The sequence below is a fragment of the Camelus dromedarius genome, chromosome 17, assembly GCF_036321535.1.
Source record: "Camelus dromedarius isolate mCamDro1 chromosome 17, mCamDro1.pat, whole genome shotgun sequence".
NCBI classification, from domain to species: domain Eukaryota; kingdom Metazoa; phylum Chordata; class Mammalia; order Artiodactyla; family Camelidae; genus Camelus; species Camelus dromedarius.
In genome coordinates this window covers 29,324,313-29,342,397 of record NC_087452.1, presented here as the reverse complement: position 1 = coordinate 29,342,397, position 18,085 = coordinate 29,324,313, and the positions used below count along the sequence as shown (strand labels likewise).

The 18,085-nt window shown below is 45.8% G+C and overlaps 1 long non-coding RNA gene across 1 annotated transcript in view; it reads left to right on the top strand.

Moving 5' to 3' along the window:
• The window catches only part of LOC105089782 (uncharacterized), a 286,658-nt gene that overhangs the window by 268,259 nt on the left and 314 nt on the right, over positions 1-18,085 (top strand). Inside the window, exon 18 of the long non-coding RNA XR_010384838.1 lies at positions 17,983-18,068. This is a non-coding gene — a long non-coding RNA (uncharacterized LOC105089782). The remainder of the gene's footprint in view (positions 1-17,982; positions 18,069-18,085) is intronic.

Here is an 18,085-nt window from a genome sequence, read left to right as displayed (position 1 = left end):
TTTCCGTTCTGTTTCAGTGATTTCCACTGTTCTGTCTTCCAGCTCACTGATTCATTCTTCTGCCTTATTTAGTCTGCTGTTGGTTCCTTCTAGTGTATTTTTCATTTCAGTTATTGTATTCTTCATGTCTCTTTACTGCTCTTCATTTTTTTCTCTTTGCCAAGAACTTCTGTCTTCCTGCTCTGTTCATTTGTTCTCCTCCCAAGATCTTTTATTGTCCTTGAGTGGATTGCCTATCATCTCCACATCTCTTAGTTTTTTTTCTGGGGTTCTATCTTATTCTTTTATCTGGAAAGTATTCCTCTGTCGCCTCATTTTGTTTAAATTTCTATTTGTATTTTTTTGTGTATGGTAGGTTAGTTATGTTTCTTGACCTTGAAGAAGTGGACCTCTGAGAAAACATTATATGCATCCCAGCAGTGCACTCCCCCCTTGTCCCAGGGGCCCATGGCCAGCTGGTCCCAGGGTAGATTCTGGCCTGCGTTTGCAGACTTGTTTTGCAGGTTGTGAGATCGAAGTGTTCTAGCTTCTGATATCTTCCCTCTGATGGGTGGAGCTGGGTCTTGGCCCTTTGGTAATGCCTTGGCAATGCTGTGTCTAGGGGCATGTCTGGAGGCAGCTGTGAGTCAGCCTTATGCAGTCTGTCTGCTGATGGGAGGATATATCCCCACCTCGTTAGTTGTTTGGCTTGAGGCATCCTAGCACTGGAGCCTAAAGGCTGTTGAGTAGGGTCAAGTCTCTGTGCTAATGTCCAAACAAGATGTCAGCCCCCCTGGAAGGAGAGTTCATTCAGATGAACACCCTCAAATGTCTACCACCATGTCTATGTCCCCAAGGTGAGCCACAGCCACCCCACACCTCACTAGAAGACCCCCAAGACTAGCAGGTAGGTCTGGCCCAGGTTCCTGTGAAATTACTGATTTTGTGCTTGGGCCCATTGAGCATGAGATTTTCTGTGCCACCCTTCAGTGTAAAGTCTCTGTTTCCCCAAGTCCCACTAAGCTCCTGTAATCAAGCCCCACTGGCCTTCAAGGCCCAACACTTTGGGGCTTCCTCTTCCCAGTGCCAGACCCCCAGGCTGGGGAGCCTGACATGGGACTCAGAGCTCTCACATGGAAGAAACTGCAATATAATTATTCTCCAGTTTATGGGTTGCCCACCAGTGGTGGGAGGGTATGGGACCTGATTATGTCCTGAGTCCAACCCTCCTATTTGTCTCGTTGTGATTTCTTAAGTTTTTAGCTATAGATGATCTTTTCTAGTAGCTTCCAGTCTATTTTTATTGATAGTTATTCTGCAGTTAGTTGTGATCTTGGTGTGTCTATGAGAGGAGGGGAGCTCCAGTTCCTTCTACTCCATCATCTTGGCTGCCAGTCTGTTCAAATACATTTTTGATCCCCTTTTCTCTTTCTTGTCCTTCTGGGACCCCTATTATGCATAATTTGTCATGCTCTATGTTACCCCATAGGTCCTTTATGTTGCTTTCATTTTTTAAAATTACTTTCATTTTTAAAATTTGTCCTGTCTGCTCTGATTGGGTGATTCCTACTGTTGTATTTCCTACATCACTTATTTGTTCTTCTGTGTTAGTTTACTATTTATTGCCTTTAGGTCGACTTTTGTCTCAGCAAATGGGTTTTCTGAGTTTAATTGGCTCCTCTTTATAGTTTCTAGTTCCTTGTTACAGTGACCTGTAGTCTTCATCAATAGCCTTTCTTAACTCCTTCAGTATTTTTATCACCTCCTTTTTGAATGCAGGGTCTGGTAGACTGGAGAGATTTGTTTCATTATTTGTTCTTTTATTTGGGAGTGGTTCTTCTGCTTCTTCATTTTGCTCATAGTTTTCTGACTGTGATTTGAGAAGAGTTACCTACTGTAGTCTTGAAGAGCTGTTTCTGTGTGTAGCCTGTGTGAGTCTTGTACTTTTGGTGAGAGGGCTGTTTGTGGATGGTCGCCCCATCTTTCCTCCACGTGTACGGGCCGTTATCCCCCGACACAGGGTGCAGTTGGGGCTGCAGTGACAAGAGCCTGCACTGGATGTTGAGTGGGGCCTCCTCTTTGCTCTGTGGTTGTCACAGCCCTGTAGGGGGGTGGGGGGCGGCTCCCTAGTTGTTGCAGTAGAAGCCCCCTGGTCCCTTTCTGAGCTGTTCTGTGAGGTAGATGGAACTGCAGGGCTTCCACTGGGAGGGGAGCCTCTGAGTCTTCCTACATAGGAGCTGTCCACCAGGAAGTGCACTCTGTGGTGTTGCCAGTCACCTGTTGTGCACGCACACAGAGTACACTATTGTTGGCACTTTCCTTGGCCCACTGTGCTCAAAAGGCACCCCTGCAGATCAAATGGAGCAGATCTGGTAAGTCAGGGCCTGGGAACCTCGGAGCCCTGCACCTGGATCTGCCATGGGAGCTGTGGGGCCAACCCCGACCCTGGTCGCCTCTCTGCATGCACGTGTCCACAAAGCCCGCAGCCACTAACACTGGAACTGCCTAGCCAGGGGAGTACCAGTAATGCACTCTACTGCCCCACAGGCACTGAGCTTACAAGGGCACTGGGGCTGTAAATCCTCAAGTCTCCGGGACACGCCTCCACGTGTGCGCAGCCTGCTGGTGCTTGCACGCTCCCAGCGCCCACTGAGGCAGAGCCAGGCCGAATGTGAGCACACAGAGAGTGAGGCTGGTGTCTGGGCCCCGCCCGCCCTTCCTGGGCACATTATCAATGGGGCTTCAGTGGTGGACCCCAGCTCCCATCCTGCGTATACCCCCAGTTTGTTGCCCAGGCCACACTTTATCCCCTTTGGGCTGTCTTCACACAGCCGACCCTAATCTTCCCCCACAAGTTGCAGCGCCCAGCCCCTGCACACACCAGCAGACGCATGTTTCTGGCTGGGGACTGCATCGACGTGGCCAGGACAGTCTGTGCTAGACTCTCACTGTTCTGCGGGTTGCGAGCTGGCTGCTGCACTGTCCTCTGAGCCTCTGAAGCTCCCTGCCTGTCCTGCCTGACTTCCCAGCAGCTGAAGAGGGTTCTCAGGGTAAGGAAGCCTTGCCTCTTATCACAGCTCTCTCCCAGGGGTTCTCTCGAGGGGTTCCCATCTCGATTCTTTTTTTTCTGTTTTTTTGTCCTACTCAGTTATGTGGTGATCTTTCTTACAGTTTTGGTTGTATGTGATCTTCTGCCAGTGTTCAATAGGTGTTCTGTGAGAATTGTTCTTCATGTAGATGTATTTTTGATGTATTTATGGGAGGAGGTGAGGTCCATGTCTTTCTGTTCTGCCATCTTGATCTCTCCCTGCAAGATACTGAACGTAGTTCCCTGTGCTATACAGTAGGACCTTGTTGTTCATCTGTTTTATACATAGGTGGGTAGGGTATAGCTCAGTGGTAGAGTGCATGCCTAGCATGCGCAAGGTCCTGGTTCAAGTACGGAGGTTCTAGGGGGAATTCCCCAGTGCTTCCATAAAATAAATAAATATTTTATATGTAGTAGTTTGTATCTGCTAATCCCAAACTCCTAATTTCTCTCTCCCCTAACCCTCTTCCCCTTTGGTAACCATAATTTTGTTTCCTATGTCTGAGTCTGTTTCTGTTTTGTAAATAAGTTCATTTGTATCATGTTTTAGATTCCACATATAAATTATATCATACAATATTTGTCTTTTTCTGGCTCTCTTCACTTAGTATGATATTCTCTAAGTCCATCCATGTTGGTACAAATGGCATTTCTTCATTCTTTTTTATGGCTGAGTAGTATTCTATCATATGTATATGTGTGTGTGTGTATACACACACACACAGACATCACATTCTTTATCCACTCATCTGTCAACAGACATTTAGGTTGCTTCCATGCCTTGGCTATTTTAAATGGTGCTGCTATGAGCATTGGGATGCATGTGTTGTTTAGTTAAGAGTTTTCTCCAAATACATGCACAGGAATGGAATTGCTGGATCATATGGCAACTGTAGTTTTAGGTTTTTAAAGAACCTAAATAGAGTTTTCCATAGTGGCTGCACCAATTTACATTTGCACCAGCAGTGTAAGAGGGTTCTCTTTTCTCCACACCCTCTCCAGCATTTATTATTAGTAGACTTTTTAATGATGGCCATTCTGACTGGTGTGCAGTCATATCTCATTGTAGTTTTGATGTGCATTTCTCCGATAGTGATGTTGAGCATCTTTTCATGTGCCTGTTGGCCATCTGTATGTCTTTTTTGAAGAAATGTCTGTTTAAGTTTTCTGCCCATTTTTTGAAAGGTTGTTTGCTTGTTTTTTGTTACTGAGCTTGTAAAATCTATTTTATGAGCTGTCTGTATATTTTGGAAATTAATCCCTTTTCTGTCACATCATTTGCAAATATTTTCTCCCAGTCCATAGGTTGTCCTTTTGTTTGTTTATGGGTTTCCTTTGTTCAAAAGCTTGTAAATTTGATTAGTTCCCATTTGTTTATTTTTGCTTTTATTTCTATTCCCTTGGAAGACCTAAAAAAAAAACTGCTGCAAAGTATGTCAAAATATTTTGCTTATGTTCTCTTCTAGGAGTTTTATGGTATCATGTCTTAAATTTAAGTCTTAAAGCCATTTTGAGTTTATTTTTGTGTATGGTGTGAGGGAGTGTTCTAGCTTCGTTGATTTACATGCAGCTGTCCGGTTTTCCCAATACCACAGACTGTCTTTTCTCCATTGTATGTTTGGGAAGGGACAGAGCAGGGACCTGAGTAGAGAATGGAACAGGAGATTGCTGACACTAACTTTATTACTTCTTACCAAATGTTTTGAAAAATTAGTCAAGAAGCAGTTGATTTTCCATCTGTCTCCTTTTGATAAAATGAGCTTTAGCAAGGTATATCCATTTCAAGAATCCCCCAGACAAGGAGCTTAGATGGTCTGGCCACAGACTGCTGGCGGGAGGACTTTGATAGCAAGTGCCTTGTGCTTTACAGTGGGTCTCGTCTTTTCCTTGGGAATCAGCCTGTCTGGCTGGCTGCCTTTCCTCTTTCCTTCTCTCCTTCCTTCAACTTCTCTACTATGAATTATAAATAGAAATAGATCACTTTAGTAGAAAGCCCAAATTTTTCTATAGAATCTACAAGCTCTTCATGAGCCCAGCTGAGCTTCTCAGCCCAGTTGGCCACCATTCCTTCGTTCTTGGTCATCTGGCCACATAGGCCATCTTTCAGCTTCTCACGGATGCCAGACCACCATCAGGCCTTTGCATGTGCTGTTTCTTATGCCTGGAATACTCTTCCCTGGCCACATTCTTTCCAGCCCTGCCTTTGCCCAAGATACATCCTGCTTACTCACCAAGCATTGAGTTTAATCCCTGGCTCAATTTCTGTCTCTTTGAGGGAAACCTTCCCTGATTCCTCTGATTGGCTCAAGGTCCCTTTTATAAACTCTGAGAGCACCATGAACCTTTCATGTCAGCAACAATTACATTTTCACATTTATTTGTGCAATGGTTTGTCTGTTTTTCCAACTGTCTGGTTAATCCCACAAGAACAGAAACAAGAGTCTACCCTGGCTCGTACCTGAGTCCTTAGTGCCTAGGACACAGCTTGGTAATCATAATATTTTGTGAGTCAATAGAATGGATGAATAATTATCATTTCATACCCAAGAAAACTTCGAACTAAGACTATTCCCACCAACTCACTAAAAGAACTTCTAAAGGCTGGACTTTCATAAACCTAATTACTTCCTCCCCCCACCAAACAAACAAACAAAATGTCAGATTAAAAAAAAATCCAATTCTGAATATTTAAAAGAAACACTCAAAATCTAAAGCTGCAAAGCAGTTGAATAAAAGGATTGAAAGAGATAAGTACCAGCCGAAATGAGATGACGGTAGCCACACTGACGCCAAACCCAACAGACTTTGCGGGGAAAAATGTTATTTGGTATAGATCGAGACTCTATATAATGATATAAAAGTTTCCATTTGCCAGCAAGGTAGCAAGTGAAGAAATGAGTAAGATGCCATCAATTCATTTGTGTCTTCAAATCATTGAGAAAACCCGTACATAGAAAGGGGCAGCTCTGATGAAAGCAAGGGGGTGCGCCCCCCCAACTGAGGATGCAGCACCATGCTGGGCGCGTGCCATCCTCTTCGCCTCCTGCCTCAAACAGGAGGATCCCCTGAAGCTTACCACGGCTTCCCTTCCCTTCCCCGCTGGCTGAGGGGGCTGACTGCTGCTGCCCTTGGGCACACTTCCTCCAGTGCCCCCACTGGATGCCAAGGGTGGCCACATGTCAGCGGCCCCTTGCTCTTCCAGCCCCAGGTCAGAAACCTAAACGAACCCAAATGCCCTGTGTCAGGGAAACATCTTCTGATTCTCCCTCCTCCCCAGGCTTCATTCACCATGCAAGTCTGATTTCAATTCCTCCTTCATTCGTTGCTTCAACACTTGTCGATAATTGTCAGCACTGAGCACTGTCCCAGGTACAAAGAAAAAACTCCTTGAGAATCAGACTCCCGGGATCTAGCCTAGCAGATCCTGCTCCTGTCACCTGGGAGGGAGGAGGGTGGTATCAGTTGCCAAGCTCCGGAGCAATTCTCCACCCTTGAAAACTGAAACTTCTCTCAGCTTCAAGCATGAAGGGAGCCCTCAGAGATCCTTTTCCACACTTTTTACAAGAGATTGACACATATGTCAACCATTATTTCATGAATCCATTTTTATATTTTAAAGTGACCTTTAATTATTGCAAAAAATTCATTTTCATCATAGAAAACTTAGAACGTAAAGATGAATAAAATGAAAAACTGTCACTGCGAACACTTCGGTGCACTGCTGTTCAGTTCAGACTTTTCCATACGCACAGATACATGCACACACAGATAGTTCTACCCATTTGTTTCCATAATGAAATCAAACATTTAGTCTAAGGGCAAAAAGGAGACGCAGCTCCTTGGATGTCACTAAGTCAGGCACGTGAAGCACCCTTTAAAAATCACATGTTCTCCAGACTGAGTTTGTCACTGAAAAGTTGCAAAAGCAACAGCACGCACATTAAACAGTAAGAGAAATGTTTTCTTCAAAGGGTTCCCCGCAAAGAAAAGAAAATACAGCTCTTTGCACTATTATCTGTGACAGCAGGACAGACTGCGTTACCACCCCAGATGGCACAAAACAGAGCCCTGAAATGGCACTTTCCCCTCAGGAGCGGTGTCTGCGCTCTCTGAACACCTCATCAAAATTCTCTCCATTCTTTTTCTTTCTTTTTTTTTAAATTGTGGTAAGAACACTTAACATGAGAGCTACCTCTTAGCAAAATTTTCAGTGTACAGTACAGTATTGTTAACTACAGGCGCAGTGTTGTGCAGCAGATCTCCAGAATTTATTCTTCTTGCGTGACTGAAACTTTATACCCGTTGAACAGCAACGCCCTGTCTCCCCTCCCCGACTCCTTCCCCGGGAAATCCCCCATCTAGTCTGTGTTTCTATGAGTTTGACGATCGTGGGTGCCTCCCTGTAAGCGGAATCATGCAGTATCCGTCCTTGTGTGACTGGCTTATTTCACTTAGCATAACGACTGTCTTCCAGTTTCATCTATGTTGGCGTGTGTAGCAGGGTTTCCTCTTCTTTAAAAAAAAAAAAAGCTGAATAATATTTGTGTATATTCCACATTTTCATTATCTGTTCATCTGTTTGATGGATGTTGCGGCTGTTTTCAGATCTTGGCTATTGTGAATAGTGCTGCAGTGAATATGGGAGTGCAGATGCCTCTTTGAGATCCCGGTTCTAATTCTTTTGGATAAAGACCCAGAAGTGGGATTGCTCGGTCATTTGGTAGTTCTAGGAATTTAGACCCCAGGAGTCAGTCTTGAGCCAAGAAACTCCACTCCCCTTCCTCCCGAGCCCACAACTGTGCTGACAGACAAGTGGGCTAATCGGATCCTCACTCTGAATCGTAGCATTCAACCTGGCAGTGAGATTTCTAGAAGCACAGATTAGGAGGGCTGGGAGCGCAGATCTGGAGCACAGGTTCCTGGAGGACTGCTTCAGTCTTACCGGAGGAGCCTAGGAAAAAGCAGATCCCAGGACTCCCTCCAAGTGTAAGGAATCTGCACGTCCAAGGGAGGACCCTAGACTCTGTACATAATGAATGTCGTAGTTGGTTCAGGAGCTCTGTCAATTTGGAAAGCACAGCAGAGGGCAAATTCACGCATTTCTGATCTGAGGTCCCCAGAGCTGCCCCAGTGGCTTGAGACCTCCTTGGCTTCCAGGAGACCTTGTAGCATCTTCCAACAAGTTGTTGTCTCCTCCAGCTGGAGATAGGTTCTCTGAATGCAGTCATGAGAACCTTAACTAACATGGTCCAGACCCGTTGGCGCTCTGAACACCTGCCATGTTACAGCCTCTTTGTTGCGTTTTGCAATCTTTGCTGTTCTTGGGTGGCAGCTGCCGTTCTGTGGAGTGTTTCCCACATTTGGACATTACACACACAAGAAACGGGGTCCTCAGAACAAGACGGCCATTCTGTGAGTTTCAAATTCTAAATTCTGGGGGGGAACTGCTCTCGGTAAGATGTTTTTCTGATTTAATTCAGCCCCCTCTTGACCACTGGTGGTGGTGCTGGTTAAAGACCATGGAGGCCGCCATTCCTCCCGTAGGTACATCCTGAGCATCTGATGGGAACAGGCGCGGTTCTGAACCAGTGCTTCCAGGCTGGAAGGTCTTGTAGCTGCGCTGTCAACTTTTGATATATGGCTATTGAGCATGTGAAATGTGGCCAGTGCAACTGAGGGACCACATATTTTATTTTATTTATTAACTTAAATTTAAATAGCCATATGTGGCCAATGGCTCCTGTATTGGGCAGTGTAGATACGTCTAGATACATCGCCTAATTAATTATGCAAGGCAGGAACACCAGCTTAGTGTTACACACAAGGAGAGTGATACTTGAAGAGGCAAAATGGCATGCCTGAGGTCACCTAGTAAGACATGGTGAGCATTCAAACACAAACCCCCCAACACACAAATGTGCGCACATGCGCGCGCGCGTGCGCGCGCACACACACACACACACACACACACACACACACACACACACAATGTGCTGGGAACACTGATAGTGGATAAACTGAAACCAAACACCCCATCTCTGGGGCATCAGCTCTGTTTTAGTTACAAAGCCAAAACAAAAAGGAAAGCCACAAAGCAGGACGCACACTATCAGCTCCACCCAGCCGTGCAGACGGCGGCCAACGGGCCTGGCGTTCTCCTCCCGCCGCCCTGGCTGCACTTGGAGCCTTGTGGTCGAGTGTGTCTTATTGCAGCCGAAGACTCCGCGAGAGCTTAGTGTCCAGGAGGAAAAGTGACTGTGGGGTGAGGAGGGAAGGGGGCCAAGAGGAGTCCCTCCCACCCCGCCGGGCCGGACAGCACGGCTGACGGCCTTGAACCCTCCTGCGGGGCTGGCAGTGTCCCCGCGTCCCCCTCCCGCTCCGCACGCCGAGGAACTGCATTTCAGTTACGTCACCATTTCAATCACATTACACTCTAAGTGGATGTACAAACTGCCCTAATAAAATTTAGGAGGAAGCAGTGGGAGAGGTGAAAGCACTCAGAACTGGTTTCTTGGTTTGGGAGACCCGGATTCAAGTGCTTTAAACTGCTCCTTGAGAACGTGCTTGGAGTGGGGTTTGTCGGCCAGCGCAGGGAGGCTCCCTGGGATTCAGCGTCCCGACCACATCCCCAGCTCCCCCGGCGCACCTCCTAGTAGACCTTGAGGTAGACCTGCAGCAGCTTGAGGCACCAAAGGGTCTTACTTTTCTGCACTTCGTAGAACATGCGCCACTGGGGCAGGTGGAGTGAAGGAGTAGAAGCAGCCAGCCTCCGGGCATAGCCTGATTATAGAAGTCAGGGAAGGCCCAGGGAGGGGAAACTCACCTTGATGACACCAGAAATTCCTCTCGAAAGACTGCTGGGGGGAGAGTTGGGGGGCGGGGGTAAAAATTGCCCCTTTCAGTCTCTTCTTCCAGAAAACACTCATGAGACAATGTGCTCAGGGACTATATGGGATTAACTGTGAGTGATCAGCCACTAAATAATTTATCAGGCTTCTGTCTCCAGGGCAGAAGGGGTCCAGGCTTGCAGATTAAGATAATGACATGATAGCGTCCATTTACCAAGTGGTGATCATGTGCCCGTCACTGCAGGAACCCTTTCCTGTGTAATCTCAGAGGGTTTGCCCCTTGCACAGTGAATGAAAGCTCAGAAAAGTTAAAAACTTTCCTAAGATTGTGCAGGTGTTTCTGATCCAAAGCTCACAGTTTCCGTGAGCCTCTGCCTCGTGCTGGATGGGGCACCTGGACAGGACGTGGTGGGTGTGAGGGTGCGTGCAGGAGAGGGATGTACCAAAGAGATGCTTTCCTGACATCACAGCATTGCTGGGCCAAAGCAGCAGAGGCTGGATTTCATTTGTATTCTTTTTATTCCCAAATATCAGGGTTTCAGATCCCATTCTCCACCTCTATATACCATCAATTTCCTGGGACACGATGTTGCAGAACAGGAAATGGGACTCACTCCTGGGACCCCATCCAAACCATGTGCACATGTCAGGGAATAAGGCCCCCAAAAAGGGAAGGGATTTGCTGAAAGTCACACGGCAAAGTGGTGGCCATAGTACGACCACTGTCCAGATAGTGAAAACTCTGTCAGGCGGGTCGTAAAGCCAGGGTCTGGGTCTCTCAGGCCTGGTTCGTGTGCAGAGCGCACCTTGTCCGATGCCCACTGGGGCTTCCCTGGCACAAGTGTGAGAGCTTAGAGGAGGAACTCTGAGGTGGTCTCAGCTCGAAAAGTGGGACAAATGACTGGGTCAGGAATGAAATGTTAGGTTTCTAGTGTTCTTAGCCTTCCATTTTTCTCTTCCCAGTAACCCTGAGGCACTGTCACCTAGAGGAGAAAAACAAGGGCTCTGTAATCAGAGACCTGGATTTGCTTCTGACCAGCTCTATAGTTTTGGGAAAGACGCTTAATCTTCTGGAGCTTCTCTTTCTTCTGTAAAATGGAAAGAGTAACCCTTTTTGTTGGATGCCATGAGATCAAACAAAATAATGTAATGAAAAATACCAAAAAACCCCACAAAAAACCGCACAGAAAACCCCACCTAGGACATGTGTTTAGTAAGTGGGAACAGTTGCTAGTAAATCTGTGCTGTGAGTTGCACAGGTCTTACTATTTGTACACCAGGAAACTTAGGCCCAGAGGAAGCACAGGGGCTTGTCCACGGGGGCACAGCTGGCGACCCACAGGGAGCAAAGTGGGGTATGGTGCAGGTGTGCTGAGGATTCCGGAGCCCAGGGCTGCTCTTCTCAGGCTCAGAATCTTGCTCTGTAAAGAGGAGGTAGGTCCCCACCCTGCTCATGTCATAGGTCTCTCCTGAGACATGGGAAAACATTCCGCAGAGTTTCCCAGGGATGGGGGAGGACTTGGCATGTCTGAGCTGAGCCTGAGCCCATCCTCCGACTCCCCACCCTTTGCTTCCCCAGCCTGAGCCTGATCAAGAATCTTCAGGAGCCCCCTCCCAGTGCCTCGAAGGGAGCGCCCTGCAATTTGCTGAATCAGGGAGGCTCATGAGTCATCAAGAGCTGGTGATGGGAGTGTGGCTGGCTTCTCCCCATGCCAGTGATCACCACCACCACCATCCCTACCACTGCTTGAGGTCCTACTTGGGGCTGGGCCCTTTACTTCCATGATTAACAGTCCTTACCTACTCCCTCCCACATACCCTTATGTTACACCTAGGAAAACTGAATGAAGCCCAGAAGGGTCAAGTAAGTGGTCAAAGGACACACAGCTAATAGAAACAAAGCTTGGAATCAGGTTTTCTTGGCTCCAAATCCTGCGTCCTACCCTCTGTACCATGCTTACGGTGGGTTTCTGGGAGTGAGAGACGGGCATCCTACTGCAGGTACTGTCACAGGAGATGGGGGTGGGGGGTGGAGTACCGCTCAAACACTGTGGAATCTTGGCCCAGGGGGGACTGTTGGAAGGACACTTCAGCAACTTCTCCCAATCTCTACAGAACTCAGTTGCAATGCAACTTTGCCGCTCCTCTCATGGAGGTGTGGAGTCTAGTTCTCCATCTCTTTGAATCTGGGCTGTCCTTGGGCTTGCTCTGGCCAGTAAATGCAGCAAAAGTGACAAATAGTCATTCCTTCTTGTCTGTGGGGGTTGGTTTGAGGACCCGCCGGGGATACCAGAATCCAGGAATGCTCAAGTCCCATAGTCAGCCCTCTGTGTCTGTGGTTGTCGTGTAACTTTGGATTTCAGGCCTCAAGAGGCCTTGAAGCTTCTGGTGTCCCCTTCATGGCATATGGTACCACAGTGTGAAAGAGCCAGGCTAGCCCTTATTCCTGAAGACAGACCACATGGAGAGAAAGGCCGAGCCTGTGGCCAGAATGGGCCATGAAGTGTGCGTGAGGCCATCGAGGCACAGCCCCCCACATCTGCCAGGCCTCGCGTAAGAGCAGCAGCAGGGCATGCCGCGCCACAGCTACCCCAGCCCCTATCGCTGACCCACAGGATCCTAAGCAAATACAGTGGTTATTGTTTTAAGCCACTAATTTTTTGGCATGAGTATGGTGTGATATTCAGTAGTAGACAACTGATAAAGTGACTTAATTTCTCCCAGCCTCAGTGTCCTCATCTGTAAAATGGGGATGATACTCATATCCATGTGGATAAGCTTGTCTGGAAGAGTGAGTGAGATGAAGTCTGTGACTCTCAGGGCTCTTGAGTCTAGCACGGAGTGGAGTTGGCAGCATGGGCATCAAGGGGTAACTGTTGTTGTGAGCAGCTCTGGTCAGGGCCTCTGAGGCAAGGGCCGTGGTGGGGTACGACGCACACAGTAACCCCTCATGACAGAGAGTCACCCAGCCCCAAATGTCAATGAAAGTGAGGCGGAGAAACTCTGACTATCCGGGAAAACCATGGCGGGTGCATGAGCCTGAGGGGGTCATCAGGTGACGCAGACAGCTGGCTCATTCATGCCCAGCCTCGTCTCCCATCTCCAAGGGGCCGTGGCTGCTTGGGGCGCTGCAGGTGGCCTGTGATACCTGGTATCCAGGTGGCCAGCTCTTCCCATTTTTCAAGCCAGAAATCCAAATTTGAATGTGAAAATACTCATCCTTTAAGTGCTGCAACTATTTGAGAATGTTTTTAATGCTTTGCCAGTCAAACAAAACACATCTGGAAATGAGACAAAGACAGAGGGCCGCAGTTTGCAACCTCCCCCAAGCACGGATGGGGCCTTCCTGGCACTGAGCTGGCCGGTGTTTTAAATGACACAAGCCCAAGCTTCCTGGGTTCAGTCTTCAGACTTACTCCATCCTCCTGGGCTGACATACAGTGAGCCCTTACTGTGTATTCGAACCTGCTCTAAGCACTCCTGTCATGTTAATTCATTTTATGTTCACAAGAACCCTCCAGTGTGATTCTGTCTCGCATTTTAAAAACAAATGCTCAGAGAGGTATACAATGTTCCCAAGGTGACTGAGTTGATGGCAGTACCAGGATTTGAACCCAGGCAGCCTGGCCCCAGACCTTTTGTTCTTAACCACTGAGCCAGGCTGCCCTGTGAAGGATATGACATCTCCATTCTGTCCATGGGGAAGCTGGCAAGGGACACTTCTCAGGCCCATCAGTCAACCAAGGCAAGCACAGTCCACTCTGTGGTCAGCCTGCGGTCCCCAAGTGCTCAGAACCTCAGCCCCACCGTCTAAAGCCCTGCCTCTCCCCTGGGGCTGATTCTGCTACCTGGGGTACATTATGTGACATCTGGAGACGTTTCTGGGTTTTGCTTGTCAAGATGGGGGGTGCTGCTGGCATCTAGCGGGAAGAGGCTAATGATGCTGCTCAGCACCGCACAGGACAAGCCACCACAGCAGAGAACCGTCAGCTCTAAACGCCAGCGGCGCTAAGTTGGAGAAACCTTGGCTAGACACCGGGGCTGGCAACCACGGCGACATGCCGAAGGCAGACAGCGCAGTATTCCAGGTGATTCCGTCTGTTTAGCTAGGACTTTTCTTTCCTCTCCCCAAATTAGTCTTGTCTTTCTTCTCTTGCCCTGGAATTCCTTCAGAATCCCCAGTCACTGTGCAAAAAAAAAGCCTACACTGAATAATAATCTCCCAGTACAATTCTCTTACACATTAGTAGCAGCAGAACAAGTGGGGAAAAAACAGCAATAAGCAAAAGAAAGATGAGCATTAAAATACACCACAGATCCTTGAGATTCAACCATAACATCATCTACATGCCTGAAATGTGAATTTTTTTCCTGATTCCCTAAGCCATAATCATGCAGTCCCTCATCAAACTTCAACTGCCACGAGTACCAGCGCTGCTAAACACACACATGACCGCGCTGATTTCATAAAATGATTTTAATAGAAAAGTAGTACAAGGTATAACCAAAATAAATAATCTTTATCTTATTTCTAGCCCAGCAAATTGTACACGGCATATAAAACTGGTCTAAAATGCAATTTTCCTCATTCGATTTTTGCTTTTGAAATACTGAGACAGCACATTAATTAAATCTTCTAGATTAAAATACTTTTTTTTTAAAAAAAAACCTACCAATCTTTAATCATTCCACATCCATTTAAAGTTGGCTAACAGAATGTTTCACTAAAATATCTAATCGTCAGAGTTAAATGTAAAGTCTGTGTAAATAGGTAAATTGGAAGACTTCTTTCCTAAGTTTTAATTCCTGCCTTGCCAAATGTTTACTGTATTAAAAATGCATTTCATCATCTTACTTTCAAAGCATGGCATCTGGTTTTCACCATTTCACAGAGGGGAGATTACCAAATACTTTTTTAAAGAAATAGTTTAGATGTCTACTTCGCAGTGATGATGCAGTATGTTAGACCTATGCCTCATTGTGTATTTGTATCCTATGCTCCAAGTTACAAGTGCCTTTCTAGCCGTCTCTGTTTAAATTCTAGATCACTCAGGCTTTGGGGGCCGTTTGCTAATGATCTTTAAAAGCCAGTACCAATCTCTTATTTGGAGCACTTGCCCTGTTAGAGTGTCGTATTTGATGATTCTGGTGGCTTGGATAATGTTTTGCAAAAACAAACTGAAAATTGTATTGGCAAATCGTACGAGAAAGGGTGTGCAAGGGATACTAAAGCAGCGCAGTCTCAGGAGGTCAGCGGCTCAAAGAACTGCAAAGATACGTGGGCCTAAAGCTTAAAAGAGTCTTCTTTTCATTTGAGCCCATAATTACTATTTTGAACATGGCTCTGTTCACCGCTGCCTATATATAAAATTTTTGTTAATTTTCCTGTATTGGGAAGATCTTAAATGCACTCCAGGATGAGAAGAAAAAAAATATGCTGACGCTCCTAAATCGAGTATATGTTTTTGCAATAAAGTATACTGGTCAATATACAACTGAGGAAAAACTGAAACAGATGTGAGTCCTAGAACCACAAGCGTTTGAATTTGCCCAGAAATGCTATTTTAAACACGCTATATGTTGGTCTACTGTTTTTTTGTGGAATAATGCATTCTTGGCATCCTTAAAAGGTTTCAATATGTTACAAGGTTATCCGGAAAGAAAAAAAGCAAAAGGCTAACGTATCAATCTGCGCATGTCACAGGCCAGACTCTGCTGCCCATTTTCGAGCAGCACAAGAGCTCGTATTAACTGCACTTAACACAACAAACCTTCAGTTTCCAGAGAGTCCTCATTCTCTGCAGATTGAGGCTGGCTTTTCATAAAACTACCTTCCGAGGGGCAAAAGAGAGTCTCCATCCATAGTAATTTCAAATAGAGAGGCACGCTAGCTGCAGTGGTGAACACTGATACCTTTTTTGGACTAAAATACTGCTCATGGTTAGAAGCATGTGCCTTTTCGGTTCTTCTGAGATGTTACAACACCATCATGCTCTAAAACAATTAAGTTACATGCACAGTGCTCCAAGAATGAGCATTCCTATAACCAGCTTTAAGCCAGCTGCTTGATTTCCTTTTTTGAGGAACGTACATAGGAAAAGAGAATTCCCCTTCTGTTCGGTTACATATAGAACTCTTTTGAAGCTTTCAAATAGTTTGGTTTTGGTAAAACTCTCTGTTCTTCTATTATCCTGACATGTAGTCACCCCTAAACTATCCCTCATGTTTTCTCAAAAAATCTCCACATGAAGTGTCTGAAGGACAATTGAAACCACTTACCAATATACAAGTAACGTTTTATTTTATATTCTATCTTCCATTTGGCATAAGCCTTTCGATGTTTGTTTTTTGAACCAGTGAAATATACAAATCACAGCGAGACAGAAATATGTACATTAAAAGTACAGGATAAAGGCCATAGAAGATATACATAATATCTGAATGACAAGTAGAATATTTTACATTAAATAGTTTCTTTTAAAAACTAGGATTGTTAAACTCAACTCTCTTCATAAACATGAATCACTAAAAAGGAACAAAATCTGGTTTAGCAAATAAAAAATTACTTCATGGTTTTTGTATAATAAAAACCAAAAAAGTGACATTTTAAACTAATTAGTGCTTTTTCATTTCAAGATCTTTTGCTTGCAACTCACTGCATCGGAGGGGGAGTGAATATCCTTGTGCAATAAGTTAGGAGCCACAGGTGGCTGAGGTGATAGGAAGGCCACCAAGCCCACGAGGGTTGCAGATGTGTATCTTTCCAAACTTTTAAAACAGTAGAAGTTTGAGATAACACATTGGATGGCACTCTTTGGAAAGAGGTGTCCTGGTTTAGAAAAAATTTTTAAATTAGCAATAATATGAGGTGAGCTGGATTTTCCTTAGGGACTCAAATAGGTACCGTTAGATCCAAGGGGCTCCGGTTTCCACTCGGCAAAATGAACGAAGGAAAGAGACACTGACAATGCTTGACTTTCTCTCTATTCCCACGTCTACAACGAACAAGAACAAGTAATGCCCTCTCCAGAAACGGTACGGAAAAGAGGCTGAGAACAGGGGTAGGGCAGGGAAGATAAATCTGCAAAACCAACGTGCGTATCAGTAAGACCTTCCAGATTCCTCAGAAATAAGGCTGCTTCATGGTGCTCAGGGTATGAGGGCATCTGGGCCACAGCTCAACTCAGAAGCCGTTTGGAAAAATCCCAGTTGGACTGCAGTGAAGGACAACAAGGCTCTAGACCGAAAAATAACCCCAGAGTAAACTGTAAATCTAAATCATGGGCTGCACTGAGATATAATTATATTTATATTTATATATGTATATATATATGTTATATACAAAAGACTGAGATATCAGGCACCATGAAACCACATTACCTCCCTTCTAAATGCAACTGTTCAAGTACACGAGGAACAGTTTTAGGGTACACCTGCAGAATAATAGGAAAATGAGTGGAGAGTCTAAACACAGGATCATAACAGGGAAACAGTGCCACACCTTTGAAGTCCATGTACCAAGTAATGTCATGAAAACATAGAAAACTGCTCCTCAAAATAAATGCTTTAGGGGGAAAAAAAATCCCCAAGTAGCAAACTGTTTTCCAAGTGGAGCTCCTAATGTTTCATTTCCTGCCCTACCATCAAAGGGGACCCAGTGGAGCTGCTGTTTGGAAACGTGGCCGGTGTCACGTGGCAGCAAGGCGCGGAGGAATCAGAGGCCTTGGGGTCCAGCAGGGAGGGAGGCTTTTACCTTTCCCCCCTCAGAGAGGTTTTCAGCTTGGGTGCAGTGCTGCGCTGCACACCATTACCGTGTTGTTTGGGCTGAGGATCTGTGAATGGAATTCATTTATTATTTTCATTGTTATCATTTATTAACCAGGTATCCGTAATAAGATGGCAGTATGTTTTCCTTTTACTCGAGCCAACCTCCCCTGCCCTTCTCCAAACAAAAACTCGAGTACCCAGAATCACTCGGGTCCTTTTCCAATCGGATGACCTAATTTCTAGAACAGCTTCAAATCACTGACTTAAAGGAATTAAGTTTTCTTTAATTTTATCTTCTAGGGCTTCCCCTCCCTGCTTCCTGTTTTCAGTAGCTATTAGAATAGGACCATCTGCAGGTGGAATGTTTGAGGACAGTGAGATACAAGGTAAACCTTTTTCTTCA